Source organism: Gigantopelta aegis, chromosome 3, assembly GCF_016097555.1.
Source record: "Gigantopelta aegis isolate Gae_Host chromosome 3, Gae_host_genome, whole genome shotgun sequence".
Classification (NCBI taxonomy): Eukaryota; Metazoa; Mollusca; class Gastropoda; order Neomphalida; family Peltospiridae; genus Gigantopelta; species Gigantopelta aegis.
Window position 1 is genome coordinate 63800384 of NC_054701.1, and position 21161 is coordinate 63821544.

Here is a 21161-nt window from a genome sequence, read left to right on the forward strand (position 1 = left end):
ACAATTTAATTAAAAAAACAACAACAATATTATACTAAGTAATAAACAATGCAATGAACAAATTCTAAAGCACAATTATTTAAAATACTTTAAGTGATGCCAAATTAATATTGCAATAATTGTTTTCTATCTATATCTATTAATTTCAACCCAGCGAACAAAATCAGGAAGCTAGCGGCAGAGGTAAGGGGGTGAGAAGCCGGATGCGCATTGATACCTAAACTAATAATCATATTTCAGAATTGTAATATATTAATATTTACTGTATTGTGGAAGAAATAATTGTTTATGGCAAAAAGCACTATAAATATATTGATACAGAAAGACAATAAAGTAAATCAATGTGGGAACTATATTCCGGAAAGACCTGACCTCCAATATCCTCTTATTGGATAGAAAAATTCGCTAGTTTTATTTCAGTACAAAATGTCAACTTCTATTTTCTGTGATTGTATTGACCTTAGTCGTTAATGAATACATATTCATTGTCCAAATGCTACATGTTAAAACGAATTTGAACAGGTAAAATGTCATGGTAACTGTCAGAATTTGTTTTCGACAGAGTCGAATTTTATTTTTAATGTCATATTCTCGGAACCGGCGTGACGTCACACGGCCTAGTTACCGATCATCCGGGTCTTTGGGGGGTGAAGCAAAGCCTTAATGATTACTGTTTTACATAGAATAAAGTTATCATATTAACTTTTTGCATGCCTTGCATATTGTCATTTATTTTTTGTAGCTAACACATAGTTGCAGCATGTCTTATGAGTATTATAGCAGCTTGGGTTGTCATATAATAGAAGCGAACGGGAATATGAATTAGTACAGTCTATATTTATTACCGACATGTTTCCGTATAGCTTATATTGTCGATGGGACCTGACTAGAGGCAGGTTGGGCAGAACAGTTTTTGTTATAAATTTTAACAACTTTGAAATGATAAAATAATTATTAATATTATAATAATTATGATGTGGGCTACAAAATATATAATTTGTATGTATAATAATAAAATTTATATGCACGATTCAAGATAATTATTTTTATGATTTAACATAATTATTTTATTTCCAAATAGAATGTAATAATTAAACAATTGCAAAGTTGTTACTTTACAACTTTAAATTACAGTATTATTATTGTCATTCTTATTATATAGATGTATTGGCAACAGTGAAAATGTTCCACTGAATACATTCTTTTATTCTTTAAAAAACAAACCCAGTTTCTTGAATTAATGAAATGATTTTGTTTTTACAGATTGTGAAAATATCTCACGATGTTGGCCTTCCTTACCGCTTGAATGCATGCGAAAAGAAAATACCAATAATAAAATATAGCCAACCTCAGACCTAAGGGGAGTTATATCTCTCTCTAGCTACCCATCACTCCCCTGAGATTAGTTCAAGGAGAATAATATATAGCTCCCTTTGGCATGTGAATATTAATATTTTAAATTGCCCCCCATAATCTAAGTTAGGGTAGCAATTAATAACTCCCATATTATTTTCATGTCACGATCTACAACCTACTAAAACATAGTGTTACCTCATCGAATAAACATATAACTGTTTTAATAATAGGGTTTAACATGGTATATTTATTAATAAAACACAAAAACTTACCTGAGTAAATAATGATTAACAAACACACACACACACACACACACACACACACACACACACACATATATATATATATATGTGTGTGTGTGTTGTTTTATACCTAGTCAGTGGATATTGCAGATTTTGTCTTGGGCTGTACTGGAATTGTTATTGCAATTAAATTTAAGTAATATGTACAAAACTAAGATACAGGTGGAGAAAGGAGATGGGGCAAATATCATGATTGTTAGTAAACTGATCTGCATCAATATGCCTTCTGCTACACATATTTAACCTAAGTTGCTTTTAACCTGGGTTAAATTACCTCTTGTATTGATGCACTTATGTAGCATATTAAAGGAAAATGTATGAATGAGATGGTTAAATGCCATATTATTCTCCATGTGAAACAGTGTTTTTAGAAAGGAAAACAAATATCAAATATGGCGATGACCATTCATTTTATTGCAGATAATTGCTGAAACAGATTGTATGCACACATGCACGCACACACGCACGCACACACACACACAATCCGAAGAACTGCAGAATACCATAAAACGACATGTAGATTCAAAATGGTAAGTCCTTTAACTTGAACAGAAGCAAAATCTACAAATGTGCCACAACCACCAAATTACATTGATTTATAACAGAGTAAATTTTAAAAAACCCAGAAACATGTATATATATATATATATATATATATATATATATATATATATATATATATATATTGTACACATGTATGCGTATGTATGTATGTATCCGAGATACAAGTATACCTTTATTGTTTAATACATTATACATTTGGGCTATTACACGTCCGCAGGTACAATAATATTGTACCAGCGGACGTGTAATAGCCCAAATGTATTACTGTAGTATCTGGAGTGGGGTAGGGGGGCAAAATCTTGAGTAGTAGGGACAACCTTGTTAGGGGGAGAAGCCATATTTATATATAAAGTAGTTGAAAACCTATATGTTCGTACTGCAGGCCTGCTACAGACACATTTGCACACGCACAAAAAATAAATAAAGTTTAAAAAACAACTTGTATAATAAATTATTATTATTGTGTGTGTGTGTGTGTGTGTGTAATTTAACTGTACATACTTTTTATTTTAAAAATAAAAATAATTAAATAGATGTAGTAGCCGAAGATGGCAAAATAAATACAAGTATAGAGAATGTCTTGATTGAACTAAAATTAGATTAAATGAAAAATGAAGACCACACAAATTTGATGATAAAAAGAGTATACTCTTTATTCAAGAACTGGATGCATCCGGGGTTTTTTTTTCATGAAAGTATATGGAATTGTGTATTTTATTTACAGTATAATGTGGAAATGTTATCAATGCACATGCTTTAACCATTTTGGTTGCTATTAACGTCGGTTATTGTTGACAAGCAACCACATTAAACTCAACGTAGTCGCAGTCTGCGTGGGGGAAGCCATGGCGTTGCATCAGGTTTGTCACGTTTTAGTGCCTCTACCCAGAAGCGGCGTCTGGTCTCTTCTTTTCGAAATTTGTAAAACGATATTTTTTTAACATCAAGTTATGGTTTATGCAGCCAACTGCACAACATGTTTTAGGCATCTTGGCAGTTAACTGATTGAAATGATCGACTGAAATTGACTAAATTCACTATCAAACCATACGTAACTAAGGAGAAGCTTCACCGCGTCACGTGATAAACAATGGCGGATAGGGCCGAAGTACCCGCATGTTCGGTTCCGAGAATAAAGCCACGAGGCAGTAGTCATTAAACCAATGTTGTTGTACATTCTGTATTATTTATCGATGAAGACGGACGTCAGCCCTTGCTCTCTCGATCTGCCCCCCCACCTGGGGGGATTGCTCAAATCCTACGGAATGCTGTTAGAGTACCGGGTATCGTACACCGGGTCACGGGCCTCCGTGACCTTGGTGTACGGGGACCCGGTACCACCGAAGAAAGGAAGGTGGAGGAAGAGGAGACGTGCGCCAGCGGCGGCGCAGGGGGAGACAAAACCGGCGGCTAAACCGCCGGCAGCGACTCCGTCTGCTGGATCGCCCAACGCCACTCAACTGAAGAGGAAGACGAAGATGGAAGTGGTCTCGGCCCCAGTCATCAACGTCCCCTCTGCAGGAACCGAGGAAAGTGACATGCCGGACTGAGTCTTCTGCAGTTCGTCGTACATCCAACCCGATCCGCCTGCCTTTACTTCTGGGCTTCCGGACTTGTCGCCGATTAAACCGGTGGCACCCGTTGAGACCCAGGCCCGGAAGACGGCTGTGGTTAAGAGGAAGGCGACCACTCCCCCGAGTGCCACTCCAGCCAAGCCAAGTCGCCCGACTAAACCGCCGAATCCAGATGAACAACCAGAGGGACCATGGACACTGAAGGCCGGCAAACTCCATCCGCGGTTCCAACAGCTGATGAAGATCAACATCGAGGACGTGCGCCAGCTCATTAGTGAGCCGAAGCATAGCGCATATCATCCGCTACCGACCGAGTCCGATGAAGGGGAATTTGCTGTCCATCGAGTCCAGGTGGATGTGGATATCACTGCAGTTTGCGTCACCGTTCGCCGGAAGGGAAGATACAATCAAGCGCTGCTACTTAAGGAGATGGACAACCCGTCACTACATCGCGTCCTCAAAATCCTGGCGGGGACAGAGTACAGTCACATCACAAAGATGGTAGCAGCCTCTCCCTACCGGCATGATCTTCCACATCTGGACGCCACCGACTTCATCGGCTCGCCGTAGCCCCCAACCTCCTAACAACCTTTACCTCCGTGAGTACTAACCTCTTTTATTGGGCTAGTTAGACTTTAAATGTTTTGGAACGCAGTTCAAAATTTTTATATTTATTTTTTTATAAATAGTCTAACGCATTTTATTTTGGCGCCCGTTCAATTGCTCAAAATCACCTTAAAACTTTTCGGCCGAGCAGTCTTAACCATTTTTGGCTAAAATTTTAGAGTCCAGACATGTATCGGTATGCAGTACTCTTTGTAGACTTAGGTAAAAAACAGGCTTCACCGAGGAATCGAAATTCAGCCAATCAGAACACGGCTCCCACTCGGTGTTACTTCTTGTTTATGAAGTGTCTGCTATTCGGTCCGCGCTTACTAAATGGCTTTTTTCCAAATTCCGCCCACTTCAAACTTACACCACCCCCCCCCCCCCCCCCCCCCCCCCCCTGCTCCGGAGTCAGTCACTGGCGAAGTCAGAGGCTAATTCCGTAGTGGGCGTGCCTGAACCCTCGTGGATAGGGGCACGTAAATATAGTTGCCCGTTGCCCGATGTTGTTGTTTAGATCTGCTGATAAACAACGCATATTGAAACATGGTGGCAGCGAGTGGTAAGATGTTTTCCCGTCCCAATATAGACTGAAATACTTGATGTATTTGCAGTGAACTTTGTTTTGATTCGATTACGAATCATGTGCTGCGAACTGTTCAGTGTTCGGCAATCGCGCCGCAATGACTCGATGTCAACAAAAAATCTCGTAACAGATACTTTAATGAACATAATTCAGTAATATGATCAGAGTTAAGTTACTAAATGAAGTAATAGTTTGCTAAAAAAAACAAAACCCTGTGTTTTCGCTACGTGGATCGCGTATTACAGACAGATTGTTGCAGAGAAATCTATTTTTTGAACGCACATGTTATAGCCAGTTTCAAAATGGGTGACAGCGGAGATGAAATTGGTGCCACTTCTAAGGTGCAACTGCCAAGCATAGCCCCTCCAAGCAAGTTAAATATGACTGGTAATGTTGCGGAGAATTGGAAGATGTGGAAACAAATGTGGAACAATTATGAGATTATTACAGAATTAGCCAAACAAACAGATGAGTATAGAACGGCAATGTTTTTACATGCAGTAGGGCCTGAAGCATTAAAGGTGTATAATGCTATGCAGTTCACAGATGAAGAGAATAAAAATGATTTACAAACTATCTTTGAGAAGTTTGATGCATTCACAATAGGTGAGATAAATGAAACCTATGAGAGGTACGTGTTCAACAACAGAATACAGAAGAAGGATGAGAACATAGATGGTTATGTTACAGAACTGCGTACTCTAGCTACAACCTGTAACTTCTGTGACTGTTTACAGAATTCTTTAATTCGAGATAGAATGGTAATTGGTATTTCCGACCAAAACACTCGTAAACGACTGTTGAGGGAACGTAACCTGGCCTTAGAGAAATGCATTGATATTTTTAAAGGCTCTGAAGCTACTGCCTCAAGATTCAAGGCCATGAGTGGTACTGAAGATGTACACAAAGTAAAGACAAAACGCCATGGTAGATGCAAGTTTTGTGGAAAAGAGCATCCATTTGATCGTGAGAAATGTCCATCTTGGGGGAAAAAATGTAACTCTTGTGGTGAAAAGAACCATTTCGCTAAAATGTGCCGACAAAAAAGAAAGCATGTGCATATGATGATTCAGAATCCAGTGGTAGTGATTGGATTCAATCTGTTCACACAAAGCCAGAAGCTGTGAATTCTGTCGAGAAGGTTGCAATTCCTATATCGGCAGAGATTTTTGCGGAAATGACAATAGACTCAATTCCCGTATGGTTTCAAGTTGAGTGGGGAGCATCAGTTAATATTCTGCCAAAGAAGTATTTTGCAAACCGTCAGTTGACATCGTGTAATAAAACGTTGCAGATGTGGAACAAGACGGAAGTCATTCCACTAGGTACATGTCGAGTGATTGTGAGAAATCCCTCGAACGGGAAGAAGTACAATGTTGAGTTCATGGTTGTAGATAAGGAATTGATGCCGTTACTTGGTGCTCGTGCTAGTCAGCAGATGCAGCTGATTACAGTAAATACAGAAAACTTCAAACGTGTTTCAAAGGTGGATGCTGGTCTTAGACAATCAGAGAGAATTGTTGAAAACTTTAAAGATGTTTTCGAGGGTGAATTAGGTACACTGCCAGGGAAAGTCCATTTGAAAGTTGACCCGAGTTTCGAACCGGTTGTGTCTCATCACAACAGAGTACCAGTTTCAGTAAGAGATGATCTTAAAAATGAACTTGATCGATTGCAGCAACTAGGTGTTATTGTCCAGGTTGAAGAGCCTACGGATTGGGTGAGCACTTTGGTAGTGACTTCCAAGAAAAATGGAGGTATATGTATTGATCCTCGTCCTCTTAATGAAGCTTTGAAGCGTGAACACTATGAAATGCCAACTATTGATGAATTGTTGCCAGAACTGTCAAATGCGAAAATGTTTACTACTGTTGACTTGCGAGCTGGCTTTTGGCACTTAGTGCTTGGTGAAGAAGCCAGTTTCTTGACTGCTTTCAATACACCATTTGGTCGGTTCCGATGGTGTAGACTACCATTTGGTCTGAGTGTATCACCAGAAATTTTCAGAAACATTTACATCAGGCTTTAGAGGGTCTTCCAGGAGTGCTTTGTGTCACAGATATCATTGTCTATGGAGGAAGAGACACTGATGAAGAAGTTCAAGCTGATCATGATAACAAAAACTACAAGGTTTGCTGGAAAGATGTCGGGAACGTGGCCTGAAAATAAACAAAGATAAACTGAAACTGTGTCAGAAAGAAGTAAAGTTCTTGGGACACCTGACAACAGATAAAGGTGTAAAACCCGACCCAGAAAAGATTCGTGCTGTATTGGATATGCAGAATCCAAGAAACGTGGAAGAAGTACAGAGGTTTAATGGATTTGTTAACTACTTGGCTAAGTTCATGCCAAAGTTATCTGAAGTGTTGGAACCATTGCGTCGGTTAACAAGAACAGATACTCCATGGTTGTGGTCAAATGCTCAGGAGCAAGCATTTCTGAGAGTAAAGCAGATGGTGACTGAGGCGCCTGTGCTGACCTATGATCCATCCAAAAAGCTGACTATTCAGTATGACGCAAGCTCTAAAGGGCTTGGTGCAGCTTTGTTGCAGTGTGGAAAACCAGTGTGTTATGCTAGTCGAGCATTAACAGCCAGTGAGTGTAACTACGCACAGATAGAAAAGGAGATGTTAGCAGTGGTCTACTCACTTGAAACGTTTCATCAGTATACTTATGGAAGACATGTGTATATTCAGAGTGATCATAAACCACTAGAAAACATAGTCTCGAAACCACTTCACAATGCTCCGAGACGACTTCAAGGTATGCTTCTACGATTGCAGAAGTATGACGTGCAGATCTCTTATAAGAAAGGGAAGGAGATGAAACTCGCAGATACACTATCAAGGGCGTACTTACCTGATACACTGAATGAGAATCAAGCTGACTTCGAACATATTAACATGGCAAGATTTTTACCAATTACAAGTGTGAGGTTGGAACAGATTCGAAGTGAAACAGAAAAGGATAACACATTACAGAAACTAAAGAGAGTAATTCTTCAAGGATAGCCGGAGACAAAAAATGAAAATGAGTTTCCTGTGGAAGTTTCACCATATTTTCATATGCGAGATGAACTTTCGGTCCAGAATGGATTGATCTTTCGTTCAGAACAAGTGGTTATTCCAAAAAACCTGAGAGCAGAGATGAAACAGAGAATTCACAATTCGCATATTGACACAGAGGGATGTCTGAGACGTGCGAGAGAAAATTTGTACTGGCCAGGGATGTCTAGTGACATTAAGGAGTACATATCAAGGTGTGAAACATGTTGCAAGTATGAGGTTGAACAGCAAAAAGAAACGATGATTCTACAGGAGATTCCGGTGAGACCGTGGCAAAAGGTTGGAGTTGATCTTTTCACAATTGAGAAAAGAGATTTCCTAGTGGTTGTGGATTATTATAGCAACTTTTGGGAAATAGATAGACTATATGATACAACAGCAAACACAGTGATAAACAAACTGAAAGCACATTTTGCAATGAATTGATTCTAAATTAACAAAATTTATATGTACTCAAAATTATTTACAACTGTTATGAATGGATTATGAATACTATTCACAACAATAGAGGCACAAAAATGTAGCATACCTTTTGCAGATCGAATATAATAATTGAAAACAAATTCTAACAACAGGGGTCTTAACAATCATAAAAATTTAATTCTTTAGCCTTGTTGATATGGCACGTGTGAGGTCATGTGACACGCACCAAATGTTAATTCATCTTTCTCCATTTTAAGTCAATTTCTACAAGTCATGTGGCTCCGATATCGGTAATTTTAAGGAATAAACAAAAACGACTTAGTAAAATTAATGGTTTTAGGGGTTTGTAAAGTTTTGTATTTAGATACTTACTTTTCTCAACTTTATTGTTTATCAAAATGTTCCTGAACTGTGAAGAAAAACTTCATAAATGAACGACATGCCGATGACAACAAATCGGATGTTGATTGCGCAAACCATGCACAAGAAAACAAAGTGAACGGAATTTGAAGCATAACGCAGTTAGGGACGTTGACGATATATGGTATCATACCGCCATACAATTTCGATCGACATATATTTTTGATATTTCATTTATAACTGTATATATCGTGAGATTATGCGAGATATTACGTCACTATCAGCCTGAACATAAACAACAAAGTGTCTTTTTTTTCTCAATATTGAAAATGCTTCAAGTCAAGCTGCCAACTTTATGTTTTAATTTAAATACCATAAATATTGTGCATGTTATTATTTTTTCAAATGCAATATTTTGGTACAAAGGAAATGCCTCACATAGCAAAATCCAGGTGTCACAAATCCCTGCAAAGTTGTCATCTGCAACACTGACATCTGACATTTCAAAGTTAGACGATAAACCACATGATCTTTATAGACCCAGTGATTTTCCGTGGAAAATGGATGGAATTCACGGAATTCCCATTGTGAAACAGAATTACGATTTTCTGCGAAGTTAAAAAAATTAATACCATTTTACTGTTGCCACACACTGTAAAACTGACGATTAGCCAGTGTGCATTACTATTGGCAAACGCGTAGTGTCGTATTTACTGGAGCTACATTCAGCCAGACCGAGCGGAAAAACGTCCACTAGATTGGATTATATGCTTCACGGTAAACCAAATGGCCACGTTGGGAACCAAATACTTTGCGAACGTTAGCGAAACATTTGCTGGCTAACTTGGGACTGGTTTACTGCTGTGTCTGTTGTGCCTGCGCAGACGGGACAGGTTTTGTTTTTTTCAGGAGTAAGTTCAGCCAGCGGTTTGTTGCTAACGCTTGTCTTGGAAGACTGATTTTTACGCTACACGTTAAACCGAATGATCGCGTCGGGAACCAGTCAAAATATGTTTGTAAACGTTTATAAAAAAAAACGGCTGGCTGAACGTTGCAATGTTACTTTATTTCTGCTGTGTCATACGCATACTTCACATTGCAGACGACATTAGACTGTCAAAGCAGTGATAAAAATAAATGTTTACTTTTTGTTAACACTAAGCCCTGTTGAATAAAACAGTGCACTCAATTGTTGGACAATTATGCTTTATATAGTTGTTATAACTGTAACCTTTGCTCCAATTTTTCGCTACTAATATGAAGGCCAACTTTGATTTAACAACAAATAGCGACGCATGTCGACGCCAGTCAATTTTCGGACCCTTGTTTTGGTTTCGTACAGAGTAAATAAAACCGACCCAACGGTAAAAAAATTTATAGGATATATTTGACAAAAGGTACTTTTTATTTTTTTCATCTTTTAAAACTTAAAAAATTAATATTTTGTCAAGAATTATGAAAAAGTAAAAAGTAAACAGCGTTGTCTGCCTGTTATGTTAATTTGTCACAACTTGTGTTATTTAAATTGTTAATTAGACCTACATATTGTATTCTGAAACGGAAATGTAATGGAATTTACAAAAACATGAAACGGAAAACCACTGGGTCTATCTATACTGAACAATAAAATTTATGGCAAGCTGGTTGGGTTACCTCTTATGTCATTCACAGCAAAGTTCTTTTCAGCAGTTTCTGGTGGCGGCATGTTTACACGTACATTTACATTTACTACAAATCAAGGTGGTTTGGTAGAGTTAGATTTTTTGAAAATATATGGTTCTGTACCTCTGTCAGAGTACTTAAGGTGGCAATCCGAATTTTGCTGCTGTTGATACATAGAACAAGATGATTAGACATTAACTTATGACAAAAACATAATGTAAATATGTTTTCAGTCAGCAGTGTTTATTGGTCTGAAAATTATTCAATATTTTTTTTACAAGTTGCAAACATTCTATAATTTTATTTTCAAAAGATTTTGATGTAAATTATTGCACAGAGTATAGATCCTACACTGTCGTAACAAGGGCAAAAATAGACAGTCATTGAAAGTATCAAAAACATATGACGTTTGTCAAAATAATATAGTGGAAACGCCTGTATGTCTTAATGGCATGGGTTTTTTTTTATAGGAAAACTTGACGTTCATGGGGATTAACACTGTTTATCATAATAAACTAATGTAACTTGTGATAGGTACCGGTAAAGTATTATTGTATGTACAAAGTATTGTTTTTATTATATTTACATTTTTTGCTTATTGTATCGAAAACATATGACACCAGGAATCCAGGATACATGAATTCAGTTCCAGTACATGAATTCAGTTTTCTAAATTAATTAAATCAATGTAATTTGACATTATATGCATAAAATATATATATATATAATAATAATCAACCACAGATCCAAGGGAAGGGTTTAGGGGGGGGGGGGGGTGTACCCCCCATTTTAACTTGCCCTGAAAACCTACTGTTTAGTGTTTAACAGATAAATACATGTACAATTAAAACTAATAAAACTAGTGGGATTATGTAATATCTTGGTCAGCTGGATGTTTTTGCAAAAGTTATTATGTAAACATTGTAATGCAAGTTACTGTAATTACTCATTTTCACTTTGTTGGGTGCTCTTTTTCTCACCGTGGTGCAGGGGGGTAACATTCTCTGAGAATGGCCAATACAGCACAAATCCCCTTGTTTTCTTCGGGATACAATTAAAGTTTTGAGTAAAAGTCAGTATCTATGTGTGATATTTGTATTTTTGCACAGTTCTTTACACTGTGTTTTTATTTAAATCTTGAATTTTTATATTGATGTTGATGACTTTATTTGTTTGCATTACCATAGTTTAACACCCAATAGCCAATGTATTTTTCATGCTGGGGTGTCGTTAAACATTCATTCATTCATTCATTCATTCATTTTTCTATATTGCATTTACACTATGAGTACTATAGCTGCCCTTCTTAAACCTTGCACCATACCCTAAAAAATCTGGATCCATCCCTGATAATATACATTACATTATGTATATGGTCCAGTTCAAGAATACAATGACTGATATTACCAACATTTTAATATACTTGTACAGTTGAGGTAAACTGCAAATGTTTCAACATTAAAGATAAAAATGTATATTCACAATAGCTCATATTGAAATGATATGTATGCTGGCCCAACACTAAGAACAGGTTTCGTTAAAATAGGTAATTTTTGGATGGTTAACCTCATCAGATGGATAAGTTACTTCAAATTAAGTACTTAATTAAAACCATTTTGGATCCACAGAAAATGCACCAACAGGGAAATGGTTGGGGTCCATCAAAGTTATCTAATGATTCTAAACATCTACATTTTGTGTTGTAGTCAATCAGCGATGGATTAACAACAGTTAAATCATAAAAATAGACACTTGTCACGATGACAACACCACTGTTTTTCAATAACAAGAGGCGGGCTCCTTAATTTCTGACTTTGCCACTGAATAAAATAATAATTAGCAATTAAAATGCAGGGCTCACACTGGAATAAATGTTGCTGTAGCCATTTTTCAGATATGTAGAGTTTTTTGTCACACTTTCTCCGTCTGATTCAGACTACATGTAGGTTGGAGTAGGTCCTGATGCTTGAACAGCCTCCTTCAACGGGGCCTTTGTTTATAAAACTTTAAAGTCTAGAGCCAAATCGTTAATGAAATCGCGTGCATGCATTTTCTGTGATGTTGCCACTACCTCCTTTCCTTTCTTTCTTCTGAATTTGATCTTGTATCTTCCCAATCTGGGAAGCCATCTTATCTTTCAACTTCTTTTGCTTGTCTCTTATGATTATTTGTGGACAGCTCAGAAGACAGTTGGAGGAAATTGAGAAACTGTGTCGAAACAGATTGAAATCATGGGAGAAATTGGAATGTTTTTTTTTTATTATATATTAACCCGTGTATACACGTCAAGCGTCATCACAATGACGTCACTGCATTGTTTTCATTTAAAAATCGTTTTCTAAATTAATTGTTGACATTTTTGTCAAAAACAAAGTAAGAAAATGTCAATAAATAGTCTTAGAATGACATATCCAAACATTTGCTAAATTGCTGTTGTACATCTTATGTTTTTTTGAAAACAAAAATGACCCGTCAAATGGCGCGTGCTATTGTTTGTTATTGGTTCTTGGGGTTTTTTGGTAGCGGTTTCTTTTATCTCTACAAAGTTGTCATAATATACTATTATATATGAACTACATTATGACAGTTGCTTTAAACTAGAAGAAGTATCACTTTTAATGCCTAAAAAAGGTACAAACACAATCAAATAATTGTAATCCGACGGCATAAACAGTCATCGAAAAGCGCCATTTCCCTATTTCTATTTATAAACAATAGGTCATGTGACAGCACATTTCCCGCCATACAATTTGACAGCAATAGTACACATTGCTTGCATGTGCTGCTAACCGTTTTCATTAATAATTACAACGTGATTACTTATAGGGCCTACTACAGCAGACGATATTATAACTAGCTATGTTTGCTTGAACAGTTAGTCGACTATATGATCGAATACGCACATGTGCTCGGTGTTCGTCGTTGTTTTGTTGTGTGTTGTTTTTCTGCCAGTTTTTCCTTTTCAACATTCACATTGGTATTATTAATTACTACTGAGTGGATATATATTTGTTCTCATTTTTTAAAAATGAATTACAAACGATAGGTTACGAATATTTGCTGAAGTAGTCTGGAGAATACCTTGACCTACATTATTTTCAATAACCAATCACAAAACATTCTCGTTGCGTGTCACACATAATTATGTGGCGCCACCGGTTTTTTGTTTTTATTATTGAAATAGATTAAAGCATGTACTATACTGTACCAGTCGCGGATCCAAGGATTTTGAGGGGGGGGGGGGGGGGGGGGGGTGCATGGCTTTTTTATGAATAAGCGTATATAAGCAGTGAATGTTTTGTAATAATGGTGTATGGTGGATGACAATTTTTTAACAAATCAGGCATGTGTGCTGGGATTTTAGGTAGGGGTGTCTGGAGAGCGAAATTTATAGGGGATTTCTGTAATGCTCCGCCGGAATATGTATTTGAATTTGCTTTTGGTTTTTTTAATCTGCTCGAGCAAGGACCGAAAAAGGGGGGGGGGGTCGACCCATTCCCTGCACACACATCTGCAAATGTTATAAAGATAAATTAATCATCATGAGGTAAACTGTAGTTGTGTTGCACTGTTGGATCTATTGTATTTTGATAAATTTATTAGTACCAAAATCTAAAATTCGGGCGAATACGACAGAGACATTCGGGCAAATTGAGCTGGCCTGAAACCTTTTCATCATGTACTAGTATTTCCAACATTTCTCCCACAATACTATTTGTAATTAAATCCATGTAAAATTGTGTAGTGCTTCGTTTGAAACCCTATATTATATATAGCTGGTTGGCAGTAACGCTAAAACTAATAGATGTTGTTTTTTAGTTGGTGATATTTTCGTTTAATTCGGGCACAAATTAGCCTGCCCTTCTCCCTCTCCCACCCCTACAAAACAAAACGGGATCCCGTACGCTTATGATTAGTGCATCATGCCTGTACGGTACCAATGGCGAACAATCAGACTTTCCGACAGGTGGCGCTCGTGCACTATACACCATTCCTTTTTGTAAATTTGTATTGTGGTAAAGCACCGATCGGTATATCCACTCTATTATTCCCGACCTAACTGTGAGCATGTATGTGACTAAAGCGTAGAACGGCTAAAAATTAAAGTAAATAATAAAAATCTACGAAATTCCGCAGTTGGTAGTAAAAAAAAATAATGGAAGAATAAAAAAGAACAAAATAATGTCCAGCTAAATCGTGGGTTTTCCACAACCACGTAGGCTACTCCCTACCATTCTTACAACTTTCTATCATATATCCACCATCCCAAAACCATTAAATGTGTACATATTTGACTGATAATACTTGAGTGTGTGCAATAAAAAAAACGGTAACAGCATTTAATAAAGGTTTAATTTGTAAAACGCCACGCTCCATTCTTCGCTGTTTACTTCCGGGTTCTATTCAATGTTATTTGTTTACCATAGTTTGACACCCAGTAGCCGATGTATTTTTCGTGCTGGGGTGTCGTTAAACATTCATTCATTCATTTACTATTCAATGTTTGTTATCGCGATTTAATATGAAGATATACGTGTTTAAAACCACAAATTATTCGTTTGCAGAGTAGAGTAAATTCAACCAAATTTGTCAACAATTATTTTTAATAAATTATTTCAATGAAAAAAACAAAACAAACCCCAAACCCAACCCAACCCAAACAAAATAAATAAATAAAATAAATAAATATATTCAATGTAAAATAAAAAAAATAAAAAATGTTTATATGTATACATGTAATAAATTAAAAAAAAATCAATAACATACATATATAATTACAGAAATAAATATTAAATTTTCAAATGATGAAAAATAAATAGGAAATTTAAAATATTAAATATATAGGGGTTTTTTTCTTAAGTTTTTTTTTTTTTTCACATGTAAGTAGAAATATAACAATGCTTTTTCATACACATTTACATGAAATTAGAAATGACAGTGGTATTGTTTTTCAATATTTATAATTTGTTAATGTAAATAATTTAATTTGTGTGTACAAAATGACATAATCTGATAGGAATTCTGATTTCACTGAGCCTGTTTTAACATACATTTATTTGACCTACCGGTATCTAAATTTTATACTTTTCAGTACTTATATTAAGAAAAGTCCAATGTAAATAATCTTTATCATGGTTCATACTTATTTACCATGAAAATTCATGACTTTCCATGATTTGCACTGATAATGAAATTAACAGCAATTGAAAACTGCTTTAGACATTATACTATTTTTTCTCTCCAAAGGCTGCAAGAGTAATAAATTATAAATTAAAGAAACAAAATACTGCTATTTTACAAATGTGGATTTCTAAAACCAGATGCAGCAATAAATAATTATGACTATATATAAAAGTACACTTATGGTTTACTAATAGTTTAACGTGAATATAGGTACAACACCAATTAACACTAATTACATTCATTTCAAGAGATGCATTACATGCAGTATTCACACATGGCTTGTTTCATGTTCAATGTATGATGAGTTACTTGCTTAGCATGTACATGTATTTGATAAACTGTACATAAACAATACCTATCTGGTATTTATATTTTCAGTCCAACAGTGTGGGTTTTTTCAATGCCATGCTAGAATTTATCACAATGTAGTCAACATACTACCTCGAAAAGTAAAAGTATTATAAACTGTTATAGGCTTAAACAGTTGCTGGAGAATAAAATGTTGGGATTTTGCTACATTTGTCCAAAATAGTCCAGTTAGGCAATAATTAAAAAAAAAGACAATAAAATGAGACCCCACCCACCCTCTCAAAAAAAGAAAAAAGAAAAAAAAAAGAAATTTATTTTATTGAATATTAAAATTTCCAGTTTCAGGATATTTATGTAAATAAATTCTAGATTATAATTTGGAAAGTATTTTGTTATGGTTAGTTTGTTTTTGTGTCAGTAGCAAAAACAAAACAGTTTGTTCTGTTATGCCTCAAGTATTTAATCAAATCTCACATTGCAAAACAAGCTCTACAGTCTCTTTATTATAACCAGTAATGAAAAGAAATTAATATTTTTTGACAACATCTCAGCACATTTTAAATTTGGTGTTAAACATCTGTTTCAGAAAAACAGCCTTCATAATTTTGACCCATGGTTTTGACACTTGGCATAGGTACTGACTCACTAAGAAGGTAAACCCATGGCCACCACACAGGCTACTCCTACCAATTACTTTAATTTCAGCATTTTCACTTTCATTGGAGTTATTTGTTTACACCACCATCACAGCATCCTTTCAGGGCCGTACCCTCCGGGGGGGGCAGGGGGGGCAGCTGCCCCCCCCCCCCCCGAGAATCTTGTCCTTTTTTTTTTTTTTATATATCTCCAGTAATAGCATAGAAATGTTTAATCTTTATAGTATGTTAAAAATTATTTATAAAATTTAGTGCCCCCCCATGGATTTTGGTCAGGGTACGGCCCTGCCTTTGGTAGTGTTTTTGTCAGTAATTTCAGATATGCTTAGTATAAAAAGAAAATGCATCCTACATACATATTACAACTTACAAAAGAGATACCCAACTAATAGGCCCCCTATAGATAGATTAACAAAGGAATAATCAAATGTAGTTTAACAAATGAAGAAAAGAAAATTTTATTCTGCCTTGCACCTAAAAAAAATTCTGGGAACATTACTAAAAAATATTAGGTAGGGCCAGTCTAAACTTTAAAAAACAACAACCAAAAACTACATCTGTACTCTTTTTAACTTACAAAAAAATGGGGAAAAATAATCAGGGTAAGCCTTTTTTTTTTTAGGTAGGGTCGGTTTCAAGAAACAATTGTTTTTACACCTCAATGGGCACTCCACATCTCACTATTCTGTTTATATTGTATGTATGCTATTTGCACGTCTCAAACTATTATTTTCTTCTTCTTCAAATTGTGTATTAGGGGCTGTAGAAGAGGTGAGGGCCGATAGGGCCATGGTCTCCTCTTTTTTCCTGTTATTGTTCTCAAAAGTCTGGAGATGTCATGGGCCCTATGTTAACATCTGATATTTAAACTTATTCTGGGCGAGCATGCCTTCGAACCCCCACCAACAGGTTCGGGCCCTCAAATATCATGTATACACACACACACACACACACACACACACACACACACACACCACACACACTCTCTCTCTCACAACCTTTTAACAAACAGCACACTATAAGTACTCCCACCCCATCTCCACTTTCAAATACACTCCGCTGGCCCTGTACATAAATAAAAAAAAGTGTTGTTTCTAAAACATTTTTTCTTTTAGTCTGTGAAATTATTGATTAAAAACAAATTAATTAATTAATTAAATAATCGACAACAAACATGATCAATGCCATGGGGGGAGGGGGGTAGGACGAACTCACCTAAACCCTCCCCCTCACCAAAAAGCAGTGAACAAAACACACAAATAAACAAATGTCCACATAGCATACATAAAAGGAAGAAAATATAATATTTCAACTAGATTTTATTCAAATAATATATAAATAATTAATTTTGTTTTAAATCCACACACCGAGAATGGATAGGCAGTGACATACAAACGCCTCGTTTTTCAGCGATTCACTGTTTGTTTTGTTTTTTGTTGTTGTTGTATTTTGTCATATACTAGATCCGTTATGCAGTCCAGCCATTCTTTGTGCAATGCATCATCGTCTGAAAGAAATATGACCACTTTTCCTGTTCGTACAGAAGTGGACAAGTAATTTTATACGACCAGTGGCTTCAAATCACACTACCGAACAGCTGTTTAAAGCGAGACTCTAGGGTGTATAGTGACGACGCGACCTCTAAGGGGGAGATAATTTCTGGGTGTTCGCTACACCCTCACCGCGAGGTCCAATTTATTTTCCATGTAACAGTTATCGTCCGTTTTTTAGAACATCGACACGGTCCTTTTTCGTGTTACGCAACACCCCTCAAAAATCGTGCGGTAACTATATGGACCTATATAAAATGTGAAAATTACAGTAGGATAATGGTTTGCAATAGATTCAGAGTAAGTAATCACGTTTTTTATTTTAAAAATACGGTGATAACTAAAAAAAATTTAAATAACAATTAAAAAGAAAAAAAAATCACGTACTTTACTGTAGCGACCGCAGCCGCCGCTAGGGGCGCAGCTGCGCCCATATTCCGAAATGTCACGAGTTTGGTTCATAATTGGTAGTGTTGTTCAAGGCCAGAATACGCTTATTTTGATGACGATTATGCACGTTTTTTTTGTTGTTATGACAAGTACACACCTTCCGATTGATGTATATCCTGTTTCCGAAGTTGAACGACTACAAAAAGACTTTGAATACGTCTTATTTTGCCCCAAAAAGGGCGATTTCACTGAGATATTGATAGATATATATAGTAATATAATAAAACAGCATAACAATATTTTTTTGGTAATTTAAAAAAAAAAAGCAATTTAGTTTAATTCGACATCAAAAATATTTCAAGGGAGGTAACTCTGACCCACTGACCCGCAAAAGCGAAACTATAGAACTTCACAGCAGGGACACATTTTGATAAAATTAAACGTATTTGATGCTTTGTCATTATTTATCCACCCATTATTAACTTTTTGGGTAGAATATATATCATACTGAAACGTTATTTTTAGAAGACAATGCATATTGAATTCAAAATAACTTAAAATAATGTTTTGCTTATCATGATGACTCAGCAGTTTCTGATAGCTGAAGTTGATTTTAAAAAACATTTTGATAATGCATAACTATTCAAATATAGACGTAAATCTATTTTTATGTAAATCATTTGAATGAGTTTAGCATATGACTGGATCAGTTTTATACAAAAGAATAGTATTAATGCAATGGAAATAAATTAAACAGAATTTGTACTTTTTAAGTCTGTTATATTTGTAAATACCTTTTTGAAAGAAAATGTTTCAGGTACCATAACTTCTCACATTGTGACACAAACTTCAGTTTTTTGGTAACCAAGTAACATTAAATTCTAAGTATAATTATACTTTTTCATCACTTCATCAATGAATATTACTGTTAAAAATGGTAAAGAATTAATTATTTGTAAAAGATACTAAAAGTAAAGTGAAAATAACTACATACAGAAAAAACATTTGAAGGTGTGTTTCATCTGATGTAATGAATATTTCTGTTTACAAATATTATGTCAAACTAATTACAATATTTGAAACAAAAAGATAAATAACCATGGTCATAATGGGTATTTTTCTTTATTCAGGAAATGTGTAGTCTCTGTGCATCTATGGAGAAACCTGAAATGGAAACGAAGTGGGAGAGTACACGTGGTTATGAGACAACTTTCAGTAGATTCAATTATACTTCAAGCTTGATGCTGTTATGTTTTCTGTTTCCAACTGTGACAGAACCTGGAACAGAAATGAAGTGTGTGACAATAATTCATAGACAAATTTAGACTAATACTCTTTCATGGATGCTAAATTTGGTAGATCTAGCCATAAATGTTTTATAATTCAAAGTGGTATATAGTTATATTTATAATAATTCATTGTTTGAATTTGTTTTTATAAAGCACTTTATTGAACTAAAATAATCATAGCTGCATTTAGTAAATTATTTAGCACACGTGTGACTGCTGTCTCATGCCTTAAGTGTTTCAGCTGCTAAAATATGTTTTGGGGATATTTTTTCTGGATAGAAATTTACCTTTCTGATATTGTACGAGTGTTTGGACATTCCTTTCAAAGGTGAAATATGGCTACTTATATTGCTTTGTTTCTAATAATGATATTGAAGGTGTAAAGTATGTAAATATTTTTGTAAGAAATTGATTAAACATATTGGCCAATCATTGGCATTCGTCGTGTGATACGTTTTTACTGGTTTGAGTTAAAAGACTGGTACATATGATAAGTTTTATTGCATCTTTTATTGAAATCTTCAAGTATTCAATATTATTATGAGTCTAGGTAAATTTTTTAAAATATTTTGAAACAAGAAGCTTATTTTTTATGTAACGTGTATCCACTTTCCATCTGCGATCTAAACCTTTATGTTTTCCTTTTTATTATTGGTCTGGATGTACATTATTGTATAAGCGTAAATAAATGTGAACTGAAAATGTTATTCTGATGTAACATTTGCATCAATTATTATGTCATTAAATTACGTATTCCAAGATTTCTGTGTTTTTTTGTCATTTTGGAGCGGTTTCGAACCTACCCCAAGAATACATATGTTATCAGAAATAATAGTAACCCTTTATATTTTCACTTGAAATTTTCAGAGATGCAACATTGATAACTGCTTGTAACATGTATAAGCTTACAACAGAAATTTCTCTGTTATTTTTTGGTTTACAAAAGTGGACGTAAATGACAATTAAAATCGTCATGTCAGCCATGTTTGGTCACAGAAGTACAAGGCTACTACGACTTTATTTTGTTTCATTTGGATAATATAGTGATGTTTTTTCAATAAGAGCAACATATTTAATGAAACTATGACCATAAAGAAAAAAAAAAATTATATGTTTTTTTGGTCTGCGGTACCTAACTTTAGCAGGGCGGACACTGTTGACAGTGTTGTGTAGGCAACGACCCGAAACATTGTTTTTGTCTCAAAAATCGTTAAACAAATTATTTAATGCAAATAAAATGTATTCAGGATGTAATAATCACAAATCATAAAACGATCCTACATTG

At 35.4% G+C, this 21161-nt stretch overlaps 1 long non-coding RNA gene across 3 annotated transcripts; it reads left to right on the forward strand.

Moving 5' to 3' along the window:
- Nucleotides 1-410: 410 nt before the first annotated feature.
- LOC121368416 lies at nt 411-20310 on the forward strand. 3 transcript variants are annotated; one of them, XR_005957514.1, is made up of 2 exons: nt 411-522; nt 19718-20310. It is a non-coding gene; the product is annotated as an uncharacterized LOC121368416 (long non-coding RNA). The 3 variants fall into 3 exon arrangements; XR_005957515.1 differs by lacking the exon at nt 411-522 and adding an exon at nt 16961-18497; XR_005957516.1 differs by lacking the exon at nt 411-522 and adding an exon at nt 18513-19029.
- Nucleotides 20311-21161: the final 851 nt, after the last annotated feature.